A 13,884-nucleotide genomic window follows, 5' to 3' on the forward strand; every position below is an offset into this window, starting at 1 on the left:
TTATAGGACGAATAGGGACTAGTCTATATAAATGATCTATCAGTCAAGCCTTAATAATTACATGAAGAATTTCTTTTTACAATCTATAGCTAAAATAAGAAATCCCACTTTAAGGGTAATTTTCCACCAGAGATGTGCGAGGATGCGTTGCGAGGGATGTGTTTGTAAAGAACCAATAATATCGCTACAAACGCTAAATGAAGCGATATGATTGGTTATTTATAACTACCTACATCCCTCGCTACGCATCCTCACACATCTCTGGTAGAAACGCAGCTAATGGCACTTCTTTTTAGTATCGTCGGTAGGTATACGGTAATTGGTATAATGCCTAACCGATTAATATTATAAAAATTTATTAAAAAATCTTTTACTAATAGCGTCGTTATACTTGACTAGCTTTCCGCTTGACTAGCTTTCTTTTGAAATCGCGGGCGAAGCCGCAGCTTCGCCCGCGATTTCAAAAAAAAAACCCGCATAGTTCCCGTTCCCGTGGGATTTCCGGGATAAAACCTAGCCTATGTCACTCAGAAATGATGTAGCTTTCCAACAGTGAAAGAATTTTTCAAATCTGCCAAGTAGTTTCGGAGCCTATTCAATTCATACAAACAAACAAACAAACAAAAAATCAAACCTTTCCTCTTTATAATATTTGTATAGATAAGCAGGGCATTTTTAATAGTACCTACGTTTAACATTTTTACGCAATAGAATCCAGCGGATATGACTAGTAGATATAATAGTATTAGAAAAAGTAGAATAATAATTACCTAGATGCGGCTAGATCATTACGCTACAAAGCCTAGTATCTAAGTATGTATTATGCTTGGTAGAAAAAAAGCCCCTTAGCACTTTTCTATTATAATATTTGATCGAAATAATTAATGTTATGATAATTAAATGATAAATACAATAATTAATTCCACTGCTAGTTAAGTTTGTAAATTTCTTTTCGTTGAGAATGGTTTCTTCACTTTCTTCCATCCTACCGACTACCGTGGAATTATAAATATGATGTTTACGTGTTAGGACTTACTGGACTTTAATTAATTAAATTATAAATAATACAGACGAGAACTTTAATTATGTCTATTTAGGTGTTATGAGAAACAAGCAGGTGATTCTTGTTGGTGCAAAAACTTGATTGTGTGAATAATGGATAGGTAGGTACCAAAAATTTTCATGAAAATCATGAGTTTTGAAGAACAAAACTGGGAACGTAATTTGACGCGATAGAACAGTACTCCCAAATTAATAATGCGCATGCAGATCTTCGCTAATTTTCGTATGTCCAGAAACACCCGAATCATTGAATCGGAAGAGCCCTAAACAATGCACTTTGTAACTTGTCCGACAGAGTCAATTCACAGTCATACACAATCAAAAACAATTTGGGCGGTAGGTGACCTTGTAGGAGTTGTAGGTGACGGTAGCCTGTCAGTCAAAAATCCGTCAGTCGTCTTTATACATTGGTGGTGACCGCACGTATTATCTCTGGAATAATTACATAGAGCTGCTGTTACATGTACCCTTCTTAGTTTTGTTTCAAACTAGAATTTTCCTAAAAATGATTATTTACACAGGTAGCAGATAGCAGTGGGGAAAGTGAAAATTAATAAAAGCATAATGAAAGTTCTGATCATTCTACGATAGAAATAGAGATAATCCCTGATTCTGTAAATACTTTTGGACTGAGATTTTAATGTTTAGATTTCTACAATTTAAATGTAAACCAGTGTTTGAAAACCATTTTTTTTAATATATACTTTGTCTTATTTTAACCTTCCATACATCATTACGCCAGCTTCAGTAAGACACTTTAATAGTTCTAAGTTTAGAATTTTCCAAGTAAATCAATACAACAAATATAATATATTCGCAATCGTGGCTTATCCTCGCTATTCACTTACATTGAATTATCGAAACCAATATCGTTACTTATCCCTTTTACCATAAAACCACAATAAAACTCATAATTCTAATAAACTATGCATGAAGAAAATACATTTAACCACTCTACATATTATATACATATTGTCGTCGGAGGCTAGTTGCCGAACAGTGACGAATTTTTCTATGCGCATTATCAGTTTGGGAGTACTGTTTAACATAGTCTTCTATTTTTCAGAGCTATATTTTACTATGAATTATGAAAATATTACGCAAGCCTTTACTTTAATATAGAGCGTTCCGTAGAAAAAGGTTCTCAAAAGAAGTAACACTACCTACTTTTGACGCCAGTTGCAGTGAGCTAAAAATAGTACTAAATTACAAAGTTATTTTGTACAACTATTCAAGTACAAAAGATGTGTTTACAAATTCCGAGTTTGTCTTATTAAGAGCAAACAAAAGAGATGTTTTTCCATACAAACGTAGTCCCCTGTTTTCTCCCTGGATTTTAAATATAAAGTTTGGAAAATCCAAAAGTGCACGACTCATAATGCTCATTTAATTATGAAATATATAAAAAAAAAACTTATTGTAGTTTTCGTTTTTTATTAATTGCAATTAAACGACACTGAATTAATTAATCATTCGCATTCAGTGACCTACAATCGTCGATTAGAATATTTAAAAAAAAATTTAACTCAAATGATGGATTTTTTCACAAGTTATAGTGTTTTCAGGTTTCACACATGACGGACAGGAAAATTTTTTGACCTATTTCGGTGTTTTTTTCCAATTCTATTGAAGTAAATCAATTTTTAAAAAGTATGGGATTAATCTCCATTAAATTATCTCGACAATAGTATGCAAAATATCTTGATTCCGTGAACTAACAAGGCTATAATAATAAGAATAGCTGCAAAAATGAGGCGAAAAAAATTTTTCGATCGTAAAGCACTCTCTGATGCTTCGCATCATGAGTCGTGCAATACCTATATTCGATTGCACTAGTTAATAAGTTACATCTGCAAAATGTGTTTATATCATGGCTTAATTGAGGAGATTATTACAATTTATTTTTAACTCGTTATCTATAAATATTGCACCTGTTACAGTTTGCACGTTTTTATTAGCTTCATCTGTATATGTAACCGACACCTATATACTCGGTTGACCTACTCTAAACCAATTTAATTTAAACTTTGTACTGTATATGTCGTGGCCATATCGTAGATTTTATCATTTCATTCTTTTTTATGTGTGGTGTCTCTCAATGTTAGCCAGAAGGACTTCTACATTTTAACGCGGACGCGGGGGTGAACTGAAGGTTCACCCTGGTAGCGACATGCACAAGGGCGTCCCCCCTTGACGGGGATCACGAACCTCGGCTTGAGCTGTCGCTTGAGTGGAGGAGGCCAGAAGGGCCCTAATCGGACGGGATCATTTCAAAATATGATCGATCATTTCGTGAAATGGTCGCATTTCATGAAATGGCCAACATAGTTTGATCAGATCGTTAAATCGTCAATGTTTCACGATTTGGCCATCCACATTTGGCCAGATCGTATAAAATATAGAGGGCATAAAATATTAAAAAATTCATTCATGTTATCCTTGTAAGTTAGTGGGTAGTGCTTGTGGTAGTGCTAAAGCGCTAATCTATGGTTCATATTATGTAATTATTTTCTAAGTTTCCTCACTTTCACGGAAACCGTGGAGCATTAATAAGAAAGCGGTAGAAGTTGTACCAATTTCCTCGTTCCTGTCGATTTAAAATCACACGTATTAAAACAAGTAAAAGAAAATAAATAGCATTAGGTGCTTAAGTGTAACTATTTTTATTGCTATTCATGCTTATTCTACATACTTTTTTAATAAAATCTCTACTAATATTATGAATGCAAAAGTAACTCTGTCTGTCTGTCTGTTACGCTTTCCAGCTTATCTCAACCGATTTTGATGAAATTTGGCACAGACAATTTTTAGACCCTGAGAAAGAACATAGGCTACCTTTTATCAAAACACCACGCGGGCGAAGCCGCGGGCGGAAGCTAGTATTAAATAATTATACGGAATAACTTATACATAACATAATTTGAACGATGCTAACAACAAATAAATGAATAAAATCTATGTGCAAGGCAGTCTATCACTATCCGAAACTTGATCAAAATCGGTTCAACCGTTCTCGAGATTAAACATATGCCTACATGTCGGGATATAAAACATTGGTTGCCATGGAAACCGTTCAGTCTAACTGTATGTTATTTACACGCCTCACCGAGGCATGTGGAAAAACATAATTAGTGATCAGTGTTATTGGATAGAAAACATTTAGCTTTGTATGAGAATGTATGGAATAGACTCAGTGATTTTGAAGTTTTTGCGGGTAGCAGCAAAAAATGATTACTAACGTTTTTCCCTTTCTTCTGCAATTAAAATAGCAAATTACCCTTTTCGATCAAAGCAAATGGATCGAATTAAGTCCTATCATATAAGTATAATTAAAAAAAAAAAGATTAAAGATTTAAGCATACAAAGTGATATAGGGACAGAGAAAGCGACTTTGTTTTATACTATGTAGGATATGTTATGGTAGGAGCTAAGTAATAAATAGAGCTGCTTTTCATTTTCGAGTATAGGGTACCTCAATATTTCGTCGGTGGCCGGTGCCCCATGGGCTATGGAGCTTCGGGTGTAAGGCGGATGTCGAAACTATGTACAAATTGTACATATTTACCTATTCAAAACTAAAAATTCCAAATTTTATCCGAAGCAAGTTTCTGGGGAAAGCATTTTTATCTTCGTAAAGATTATAATTTTATAATACTTCACCCACATAAAGCAGTTCCTTTGAAAACATTAAAAATGTATAGTACATATATACATACCAAGCTAGTCATTATTCTCTTTAAAATGCTTTGAAACAAAGTAAACATTGCAGAAAAAAAAAACAAAAAAAATTAATTAAAAAATAGACATTGTTAATCAGCACTTTATGAATATTAAAGCAACGTATAATCAAATGATTTATTATAAAAATTGTAATACAATGAATATTTTTCACGTCTTAAATAATGATGATGTTCATGTATATTACAAAGTAACAACTACAACTGAAAAAAACGTCGCGTTTCAACTTTTTTTCCAGTTTGCGGCTTCTTTGCGTCGCCGATATGATATATGATATATGCCTTCCTCGATAAATGGGCTATCTAACACCGAAATAATTTTTCAAATTGGACCAGTAGTTCCTGAGATTAGCGCGTTCAAACAAACAAACTCTTCATCTTTATTAGTGACACCAGCGTACACGGTACACAACTAGTAAAGTCTTAGTAAAGTAAATGGAAGGTAATAAAAAACCGGTCGATTGTCCTCGCAACACATTATTATTATTAAGTTATTAAAGTTATTATTTTAACGTGTGCATTATACTGAAGTTTCCGTTAAAAACATCCTACGATTAATATAAAGTTTAATTATAGTCGGTCCCTTGTGCGTAGGTTAAAAAATAGTCAAGTGCGAGCCTGGTGATGATTCTGTATAAAATTAAAAAAAAATTGCAAAAAAAAACGATTTTCATCATACAAAATCCTAATTTTTAAAATATATGCTGGTTAAATATACATAAAATCTGCTATAAACGTGTTGTTGGCAAAAACAACTAAGTATACAGCATAAATAGAGGAACCTGTTGTATCTAGGCCAGTTTTTTATATTGTTTTTGAAAATTAATGGCGCTATCTATATCAAAAAATGCGTAAGTTTCAATTAATTTATAATACATACTAGTACTTAATAGGCTTGCGACATCTTACGACCCACATAAGAGTCCTGGCCACCGACACGATTTTTTTTAAGTACTATTTTGTCTTTATCTGATCTATCGTATTCTCTAATTTTTACTTGTAACCCATTTTTATTTTAAACATGAGCTTATTTAAATCACTGCTTATATTAAACTAAGTTATAACAAAAACAAAAAGAAAGTTAACAATATGTCATTCCCAGACTTTCAATTACTGAAAAAAGATTGAACTAGAAGTAACTGTTTAATATAAAATAAATTCCCCTGTTATGAGATTACTTGTAATCTCATAACAGGTTGTAAATACATATATTACAATAGCTCCACTTCTATCAATATAATTTGTTTGACGTATATTTAAGAATTTCTATGCGGTAATGAGGAATCAAAAATTATAATTGCTGATATTATGACACAAGTACAGCACTACTACTGTGTTGAAAAAAATAGTCTGTGACTGTGGCTGTACGCTGTACATACAGGCTATATTTTCAATCGAATTTTAGAATTCGTTTGGACCTAGGTCCAGAACCATCAATCGATTAGAAATACATAGTTATATTCTGGTTTCGTTGCTATTAACCCATTGAGCCCCGAACGGCCCGATCGGTCCATGAAACAATAGATTTTCTATTGTGTCTGTGATTGCGGGGCCTGAGGTATAGGATCGTGTTTATCTTTTCCACGTTTTTTTCCGTTGAGCCGCCGAATCCTAAAAAAAGACGAGCTACCAATTATGGTATCGCCTTTAAATAACCAATTTTCTGATCATATCAATAGGCTCGTAGTTTCCAAACTATCTGAATCCTGTTTTCGATAATACAGCGCAATTTCAAACCGACTGTAATTATATTATTTTACAATGTTGCAAACTGGACCACTATTGTTATACATATTAGTAAAAGAATTGGAATCAAATTGCCTATCGTTATTTAATATGAAGTAATTTGTAATGCGTAATTTCTAGAAAATATGCGGTTTTGTGGCCTGCTTGTGGTTTTTTATTACCTTCCATGTATGCACTTTATCCATACGGCCATACCATCTATTATTATCAAAGACTAGCTGTTCCCCGCGGTTTCACCCGCATTACTCCGCTCCTGTTGGTCTAAGCGTGATGATATAGCCTTCCTCGATAAATGGGCTATCGAACACCGAAAGAATTTTTAAATCGGACCAGTATTTCCCAAGATTAGCGCGTTCAAACAAACTCTTCAGCTTTATAATTTTTGTATTAGTATAGATTTTAGCAACATTCTCGCCTATAATCAACGATTTTTGAACAGTTGATCAACTCATGTTTACCATGATTCTGAGGCTTAGCAGTTTAGTAACTCCTAAATTCGCTAATTCATATATTCCTTCCAGAATCATGACGGTAGGTCGCAAGAGCCTGTTCCTGTTCCTTATGCGGCTGGCGTGGAAGTGCAGGTTCACGATGCCGCTCCTCCTCAGCGGGACAGTGGCGCTGCTGGGACAGGCGTGGATGTTCCAGATAAGGGTGCAGACGGTACACAGGCTGCATGAGAATGAGGTGACTAATGTAGTTAGTAATGTGTTTTGTGTGGTGTGGTTTTGAGACAAAAAATCTTAATTTTTTTGTGCTTGGAAGTTTTTTATGATAAACATTTTTTGAAGATATAATGTAAAGATGTAATGATTTTTGTTGTGTTTTTGAATAAGGAAATATCTATATTTTTTTGCTTGGACATTTTTGACGATAAAACTTTTGACGATTTTTATGAAAAATAGTAATTGAATATTATGAATAATTGTTATTATGTATTTGGATTAAGGTAACTCTGATCTTGAATAAATAATCGAAACAAACAAACAGATGATACATGACCTAGTCACCTGATTTAACTATTTATTGTAATATTTTATGCTTATCTCCTCTAAATAAATAAAGATTGAAAAAAACTGCTATGTTCAAACTTCAAATGACCACCTCGCTGGTACAGTGGGACGCATGAATGTAGATATACGAGGGGTCCTAGATCCGATTTCCAGGGATGAAGCATAAAATGTTTCGGTTTGGCAAGACACACAAACCCGATCACCTATTTTTCCGCAAAGAAAATTGGTCACGAAAACAGACGTGTAATTCATCTGCCCCATATTTTTCGCCAAATTCTGATAAATAACAAAATTCGCGTTCATTCACTTTTGTCAGAAGTTTTACTGTATGAACTTGATACAAAAGAAATGGCAGGAGATAGAGACCTATAATCTTAACGCGCAAAACGCCGGTAGACTAGTTTTTATGACCCATAGACTTTTTTCGACCCATACAAGGAAGTCATGGTAATAATTATTATGTTCAGCTATTTGCTGCAAAAAAACGCAAAAGTTGTTAGACAGCTTTGTAAGTATAAACGCGGAGCTAAAGAACATGTACGATGAATTTTCAAGGGCTATTTATTAACATATCCTAAAATACTTACATCATCATATCCTATGGAGTTGGCAATCCAAAACTATTGTATGTGCATTTGATAAAATATCGAAGTGTAGGAAAAATTGTTGTTCACATAATTTGTCTTCAAAATGATTTATTAAATTCGATGTAGTAAACGTATTAGGTAAGGTTCCACCAAAAAAATATTAAATCAAACATGAAATTCTGTTACAATGTTGTACATACATGTAATTGTTAGTAATTATCGCACTAGTCTGTATAAATTAATATATTTTTTCCGTGATTTTTTTAACCAAGCCTGTCTAGCTTTGATTGATTCCTTCATCCGATTTCAGTACAATAATAATTAAATAATAATTAGTGGGGCATGAAATAAAATGCAGAAAACGTGTTCTTTTGTTATTTATCAATATCAGGTTTTGTGTCCCGTCAGTAAACATGTTCCGAATATGGCATGAATGGTCTGGGATCTGCCAAGTAAAGATGTACTGAGAAAAATGTAGTACGATGTTCTACCTTGACCTTCGTAATGTTAATAATATAGTTTTACTAGCCTTTACTAATTACTAACTTTGGCCGGTTTGATCCAGTGCGAGAAATAGCCCATGTTATCGACACAAATGTAGATTTTCTAATGGTAAGAGGTTTTTTTATATCGATCGCGTAGTTTAAAATTTTTCAGTCGTATCGAAATAAAATACAACCTACTCTAGTTACTTTATTTGCAAGATATGTTTGGGTTTGGTGCGTGGTTAATAGATTTCGGGTGCGTTTAAGAACTCTTGAAATGTTCCGTGATAATTTTGATAATAAGGTACTCTTAGAAATTGACAAAATTTAAGGCAATGTAAAAGCTGTCACAAGACAAACACTACGAGCTTTAGGACCTTCTACTTCAGGAGGTGTTTAAACTGCATACGATTTAGCCCCGCTCGCGTGACTTTAAACGTCATCGCGATATACTAATTAAACCACAAATTAAACATATTTTGATGTATTACCTCGTCGGCCTACTACCAACAAATGACCAGTATAATAAGGCAATAAATTAGAAGAACATCAATGTAATAATAATTATGCGTACAAGAGTCAATTTGCCACTTTTTGCATTTTTAAATTGACGCCCGGAAATACGCAATAACGGGCGTATATGAATTTAAATGAGGAGTTATTAATTTTCAACAAGGCCCTAGATTTCAAAGTATGGGCTAATTACCCTGGTTCATTTCATAATTAATGTAGAGGTGATAAAAATAAATAACATAAAAAAAACAAGTATTAGATGTCTAAAGACCAACAGATTACATATTGAAATTGTTGTTTAGGTCGATGGTAGAGCGATCCTAAAGACACTGAACTATTTGCATTTTTTAGGGATGTATAATCTTCATATTTTCTGATGCTATTAACTGACTCCGTAATACAACTTTGTTTAGAAATTCATCTTACACACGTTCAGAAATACAAATTAATTATTCGTCTCATCTTATCATCCCACATTATTGAATAATTTTTTTTAAATTTTTAACATAATTAAAATTCAAATCACTAAGCATTTCAGATTAAAGCCTAGATTAAAAATAGCCTGTTTTTCCTTCAAGACGCAACATGTTGCTTCGTTGTAAGATAAAATGTTACTCCCGGATAAACATCAACACGTTTCAATCCAATACGTGGCAACGTTACTGATATGGATTGTTTTCAATATAATTAAATCAATTAAATAAGTACATTACGCAAAGGGTTGCATGCGAGCGTGGTCCACTTGCAAGTTAATAACCTCGACTTCTGCACAAGATTCGCTCAATTGTTTAAGTATTATTGGCATTTTATTGTGAGAGAAGTAGGTTGATTATTGTTGGCACTATTATGGGTAATTCTATTAGTGGTTAGGTAATATCGTTATTACGTGTTTTTAACACTTTTATTAGCTTCATCTGAATGTTTTAACGGATTTAAGCCTCGTAGCCGTGGTGAACTTTTGTTGAGCAACAGTTTACAACATTGTTGTTGACTTGCTGGTAACTTTTTAAACGTTCATAGGGCGTAAACTTTTAGGAACAGTACCTAATTCCGCAACATGTTGCTTCGTTGTTAAACAAAGTTATTTTCATTAGAACCTTTCCTGCTGATTTTCATCAGAACTTATTGGGGGTTCTTCTACGTTTGCCCTTTTCTCATATTGTTTTTTAAGTATAATTTGTATTACTTACTTTTTAGAATTTTGGGAATTTTGTTTATCCTATCCTTTGATTTTCTCCTCGAAATAGTATCTGATAATATCCCCTTGTCACTTCCAAGAAGTTTGAGTTTATAGTACAAGATTGAAACTAAGCACATGACTAATAGGTGTCTGTCCATTTTCCACTATCATCACTTATTGACTCACCTTAATGGATCTATGTATTTGGCTTACCACAGCCAAATTGATTTCGACGATAGATAGCATTTGATGTTGTTTGTCTCTAATTGGATTGTTTTTGGCTCTCTAGAACAGTTTTCAGTATTCATTATGTTAATTGATTTTATCTTCAACTAGCTTTCCGCCCGCGGCTCCGCCCGCGTTTTCAAAGAAAAACCCACATAGTTCCCGTTCCAGTGGGATTTCCGGGATAAAACTACCCTATGTTTTAATACAAGTTAGCCGCTATATGTGTGCTAAATTTCTTGTAAATTGGTTCAGTAATATTTGCGTGAGAGTTAATAGATAGACTGATTCAAGAGGAAGGTTTAAGTATATAATTTATTAGGTTTTAGACAAAGCGGGCGAAGCCGCGGGCGGTAAGCTAGTATGATATATGATAACATGATCATCTTGTATTTGGTTATGACGTCAATGCAAATTACAGGATAAAAACTAGAAACGAGAGCTGGTTTTGTAGGTTTTCCTGTCTTTTTTTAATGTAGCTGATTAGACAATAATTGGCAAATTTTATTATATGTATTGATGATTAATTTGAAAAGCTTTTTATTAACTAGCTATTATTTGCCCTGATTCGCTTGGGTAGACATTTTTTGTAAATTTTTCATATTTTTACAAATCCAACTGACCAAAAATCATTTAAATTTCAGCCTTTTTTTACTTTTATGTGATTTATCTAACATAACATTATTTTATATAAATAGATGAAGGATAGGAAGGACGATAACTTTAATGCAAAAGTAAGGTCCCGTGTTATGCATACATCTGTTTAACTGATAGATTTTCTTTAGAGACAAATAGTTGATCCGTGATAGACCTTTTATTATCCTGCCATCCTCTCTACCAGGAATCAAACGCACGACCCTTCGGTTGTACACTCACGCGTAAAGCTCTATACCAAGGTCTATTATCATAATTATGTGCTTTATTGATTTTTTTTTCTTTATGATTGCGCCTTCGTGTTTAACCAGCATCGTACATGTCCTTTATTTTTACGGTTGCCTGGAAGAGAAATTGATTTAAGCAATAAGGCCGCCAATTGTGCACTTACCATATTCATGTTCTCCATGTTAAATTATATATGTTTTTAAAGTGAAACTTTTATTACATCGTCTCAAACTTTTTGGTCTGTGTAGCGCATGTCGCGTGTATCGCGGCTGCCGAGTAGGTATACCTACTCGGCAGCCGACCGACAACACAAAGCAGTGTTCGGAACCGTTCGAACAGTTTCACTTTTACCGTGGTTTCATAAAACCACACAAAATTTTTTTTATTACTGGTATTGTACAATAAAGTGTCATAAATAAAATAAAAAAATATATGTGCCTATAATAATCGTGATGTTCTTAATTCCAGCTAGCATATTACGACGATGAGGAGGACCAAGACGACGACTCCTGGGAGACAGAGTCAACTGACTCCTGGGAGACAATCGTGGAGGAGGTTGCCTACGGATGACTGATATTCAGTGTGCTGTCCCATCATGATCATGCGCATATGCTGTTCAATAGAGCCATCCTTCCATAGATGTTATTGTTATGTAGAATATGCATAAATAAGGCATAAATAAAATTTGTGAATTTTTGGTGTGTCTAAATGTTCGTAAGTCTACAAATGTGTAAGGCATAAATAAAAAGTTCTTAAACAAATGTGTAAGATATACCGAAAAATGTTTGCTATTTATGTCTTAAATGTGTACGTAGACTACGTATTGTTTAGGAAACGAAATAAAATGTTTAGTGACAGACTTATGGGAAAGACTGGACAGTAACCTGCAGGACTTATTTTTTGTTGTACTGATGTAAATAATATAAAAACACGTGCTGTTTCATTATTAATTGCTATGTTTTTATGTTTTGATTGTTTAAATAAAATATTAAAGGTATTTTTAATTTCACTATTTCTTAGATATTCTTGATCTCCTGATTTTTTTTTACATGGCAAAAATCCGTAGGTATTAAACTTTTGGTTTTTATGTCAATATCGTGTGCACATTGTAAAATAAAATGTTTAAAATATGTAACTCCAAAGTTGCCAATTTTGCGTCTTCCGTGGCAATTAGACTTAGACTAAATTATCATAAAAATAGATTTCAAATTAGTTAATTGAGCAATAAAATATACACGATTTCCTAAATTAAACAAACAAATCAATCGAATTAGGTGAAATTTAATAAAAAATAATATTTAGTAAGTAGATATGATAATCAGAAAGTATGTAATAACAACTTAATTTCTTTTTAAAAGCACTTTTTAAAGATAATATCTTAAATACACTGTCCCTTATCATTTGACCACTCTATCATGAATATATATATCTACATAAAGACAATTATAAAATAACATAAGAAATAATTTAATTCAATATATTGTTCAAAATTCAAGTCCTAATTAGTGAATAAGAAGGATTTTTATATTATTACTAGCTGTTGCCCGCAGCTTCGCCTGCGTGGAAAAGATATAAATAAACATGATACAAATTGTCATCCCCTATTTTATCCCCTTGGGCGTAGAATTGATCAAAACCCTTTCTTAGGGGACTCCTCCGTCCTAACATCTACCTGCATGCCAAATTTCAGCTCGATCCGTATAGTGGTTTGGGCTGTGCGTTGATAGATCACTATATCAGTCACCTTTGAGTTTTATATATGTATATAGATATTTATTTTGTATATAGAGTATATAATAGACATTGACATAATATTGTACTTTTCTTTTAATAAATTACCTACTTCTTCGTTGTGTTTTTACCCACACCGTCTACGCATCAATACAGTTTATTATTCTTTATATAATCTATATATTACTGTCGATACGTATCGTATGTAATATTATAATAATGTTATACCTACATAGCTAGGTTAACTTTTATAGATAAGATACAATTTATTGTATAATTTAATTAGTATTAGTTTTATTTATTAGTGTTATTATCACTTGTTGACATAAATCAGTTGAAATATTGAATTTGACGAAAAATTAGATACTCTATGTAGCTGTAGTTTATTAATAATATTCATTGAAAATAAATATAGCAGATTAGAATAGTTCTTTGGTTGATTAGAAAAAATATTGTATTATTAGGTTAAACATATTAAGTATTAGATAATAATTCGTTTTAGTTTTTGGAAATTTTGGGCTGTGTGATATTAATTTAATAAAAAATCATTCGAAAACTATCTTTTATTTACCTGTCTTTAATTTACTAACATACATGTTACTAATAAATACTAACGTATACATTTTACATTTATAAATAAGTACAGGTACGCTTGAAATATATGTGCTCAAAATATATTGAGAATCAGACATAACCTTTTTATAAGCCAGTTGAACACGACTT

At 32.8% G+C, this 13,884-nt stretch overlaps 1 long non-coding RNA gene across 1 annotated transcript; it reads left to right on the forward strand.

Moving 5' to 3' along the window:
• The first annotated feature begins 7,066 nt into the window (after positions 1–7,066).
• Positions 7,067–13,709, forward strand: LOC149901007 (uncharacterized). The gene is made up of 2 exons (XR_016457682.1): positions 7,067–7,232; positions 11,899–13,709. It is a non-coding gene; the product is annotated as an uncharacterized LOC149901007 (long non-coding RNA).
• Positions 13,710–13,884: the final 175 nt, after the last annotated feature.

Source organism: Colias eurytheme, chromosome 17 (assembly GCF_061535395.1).
Source record: "Colias eurytheme isolate Ceu_HAF_F1 chromosome 17, ilColEury1 Martin Lab GWU primary, whole genome shotgun sequence".
Taxonomy (NCBI): domain Eukaryota; kingdom Metazoa; phylum Arthropoda; class Insecta; order Lepidoptera; family Pieridae; genus Colias; species Colias eurytheme.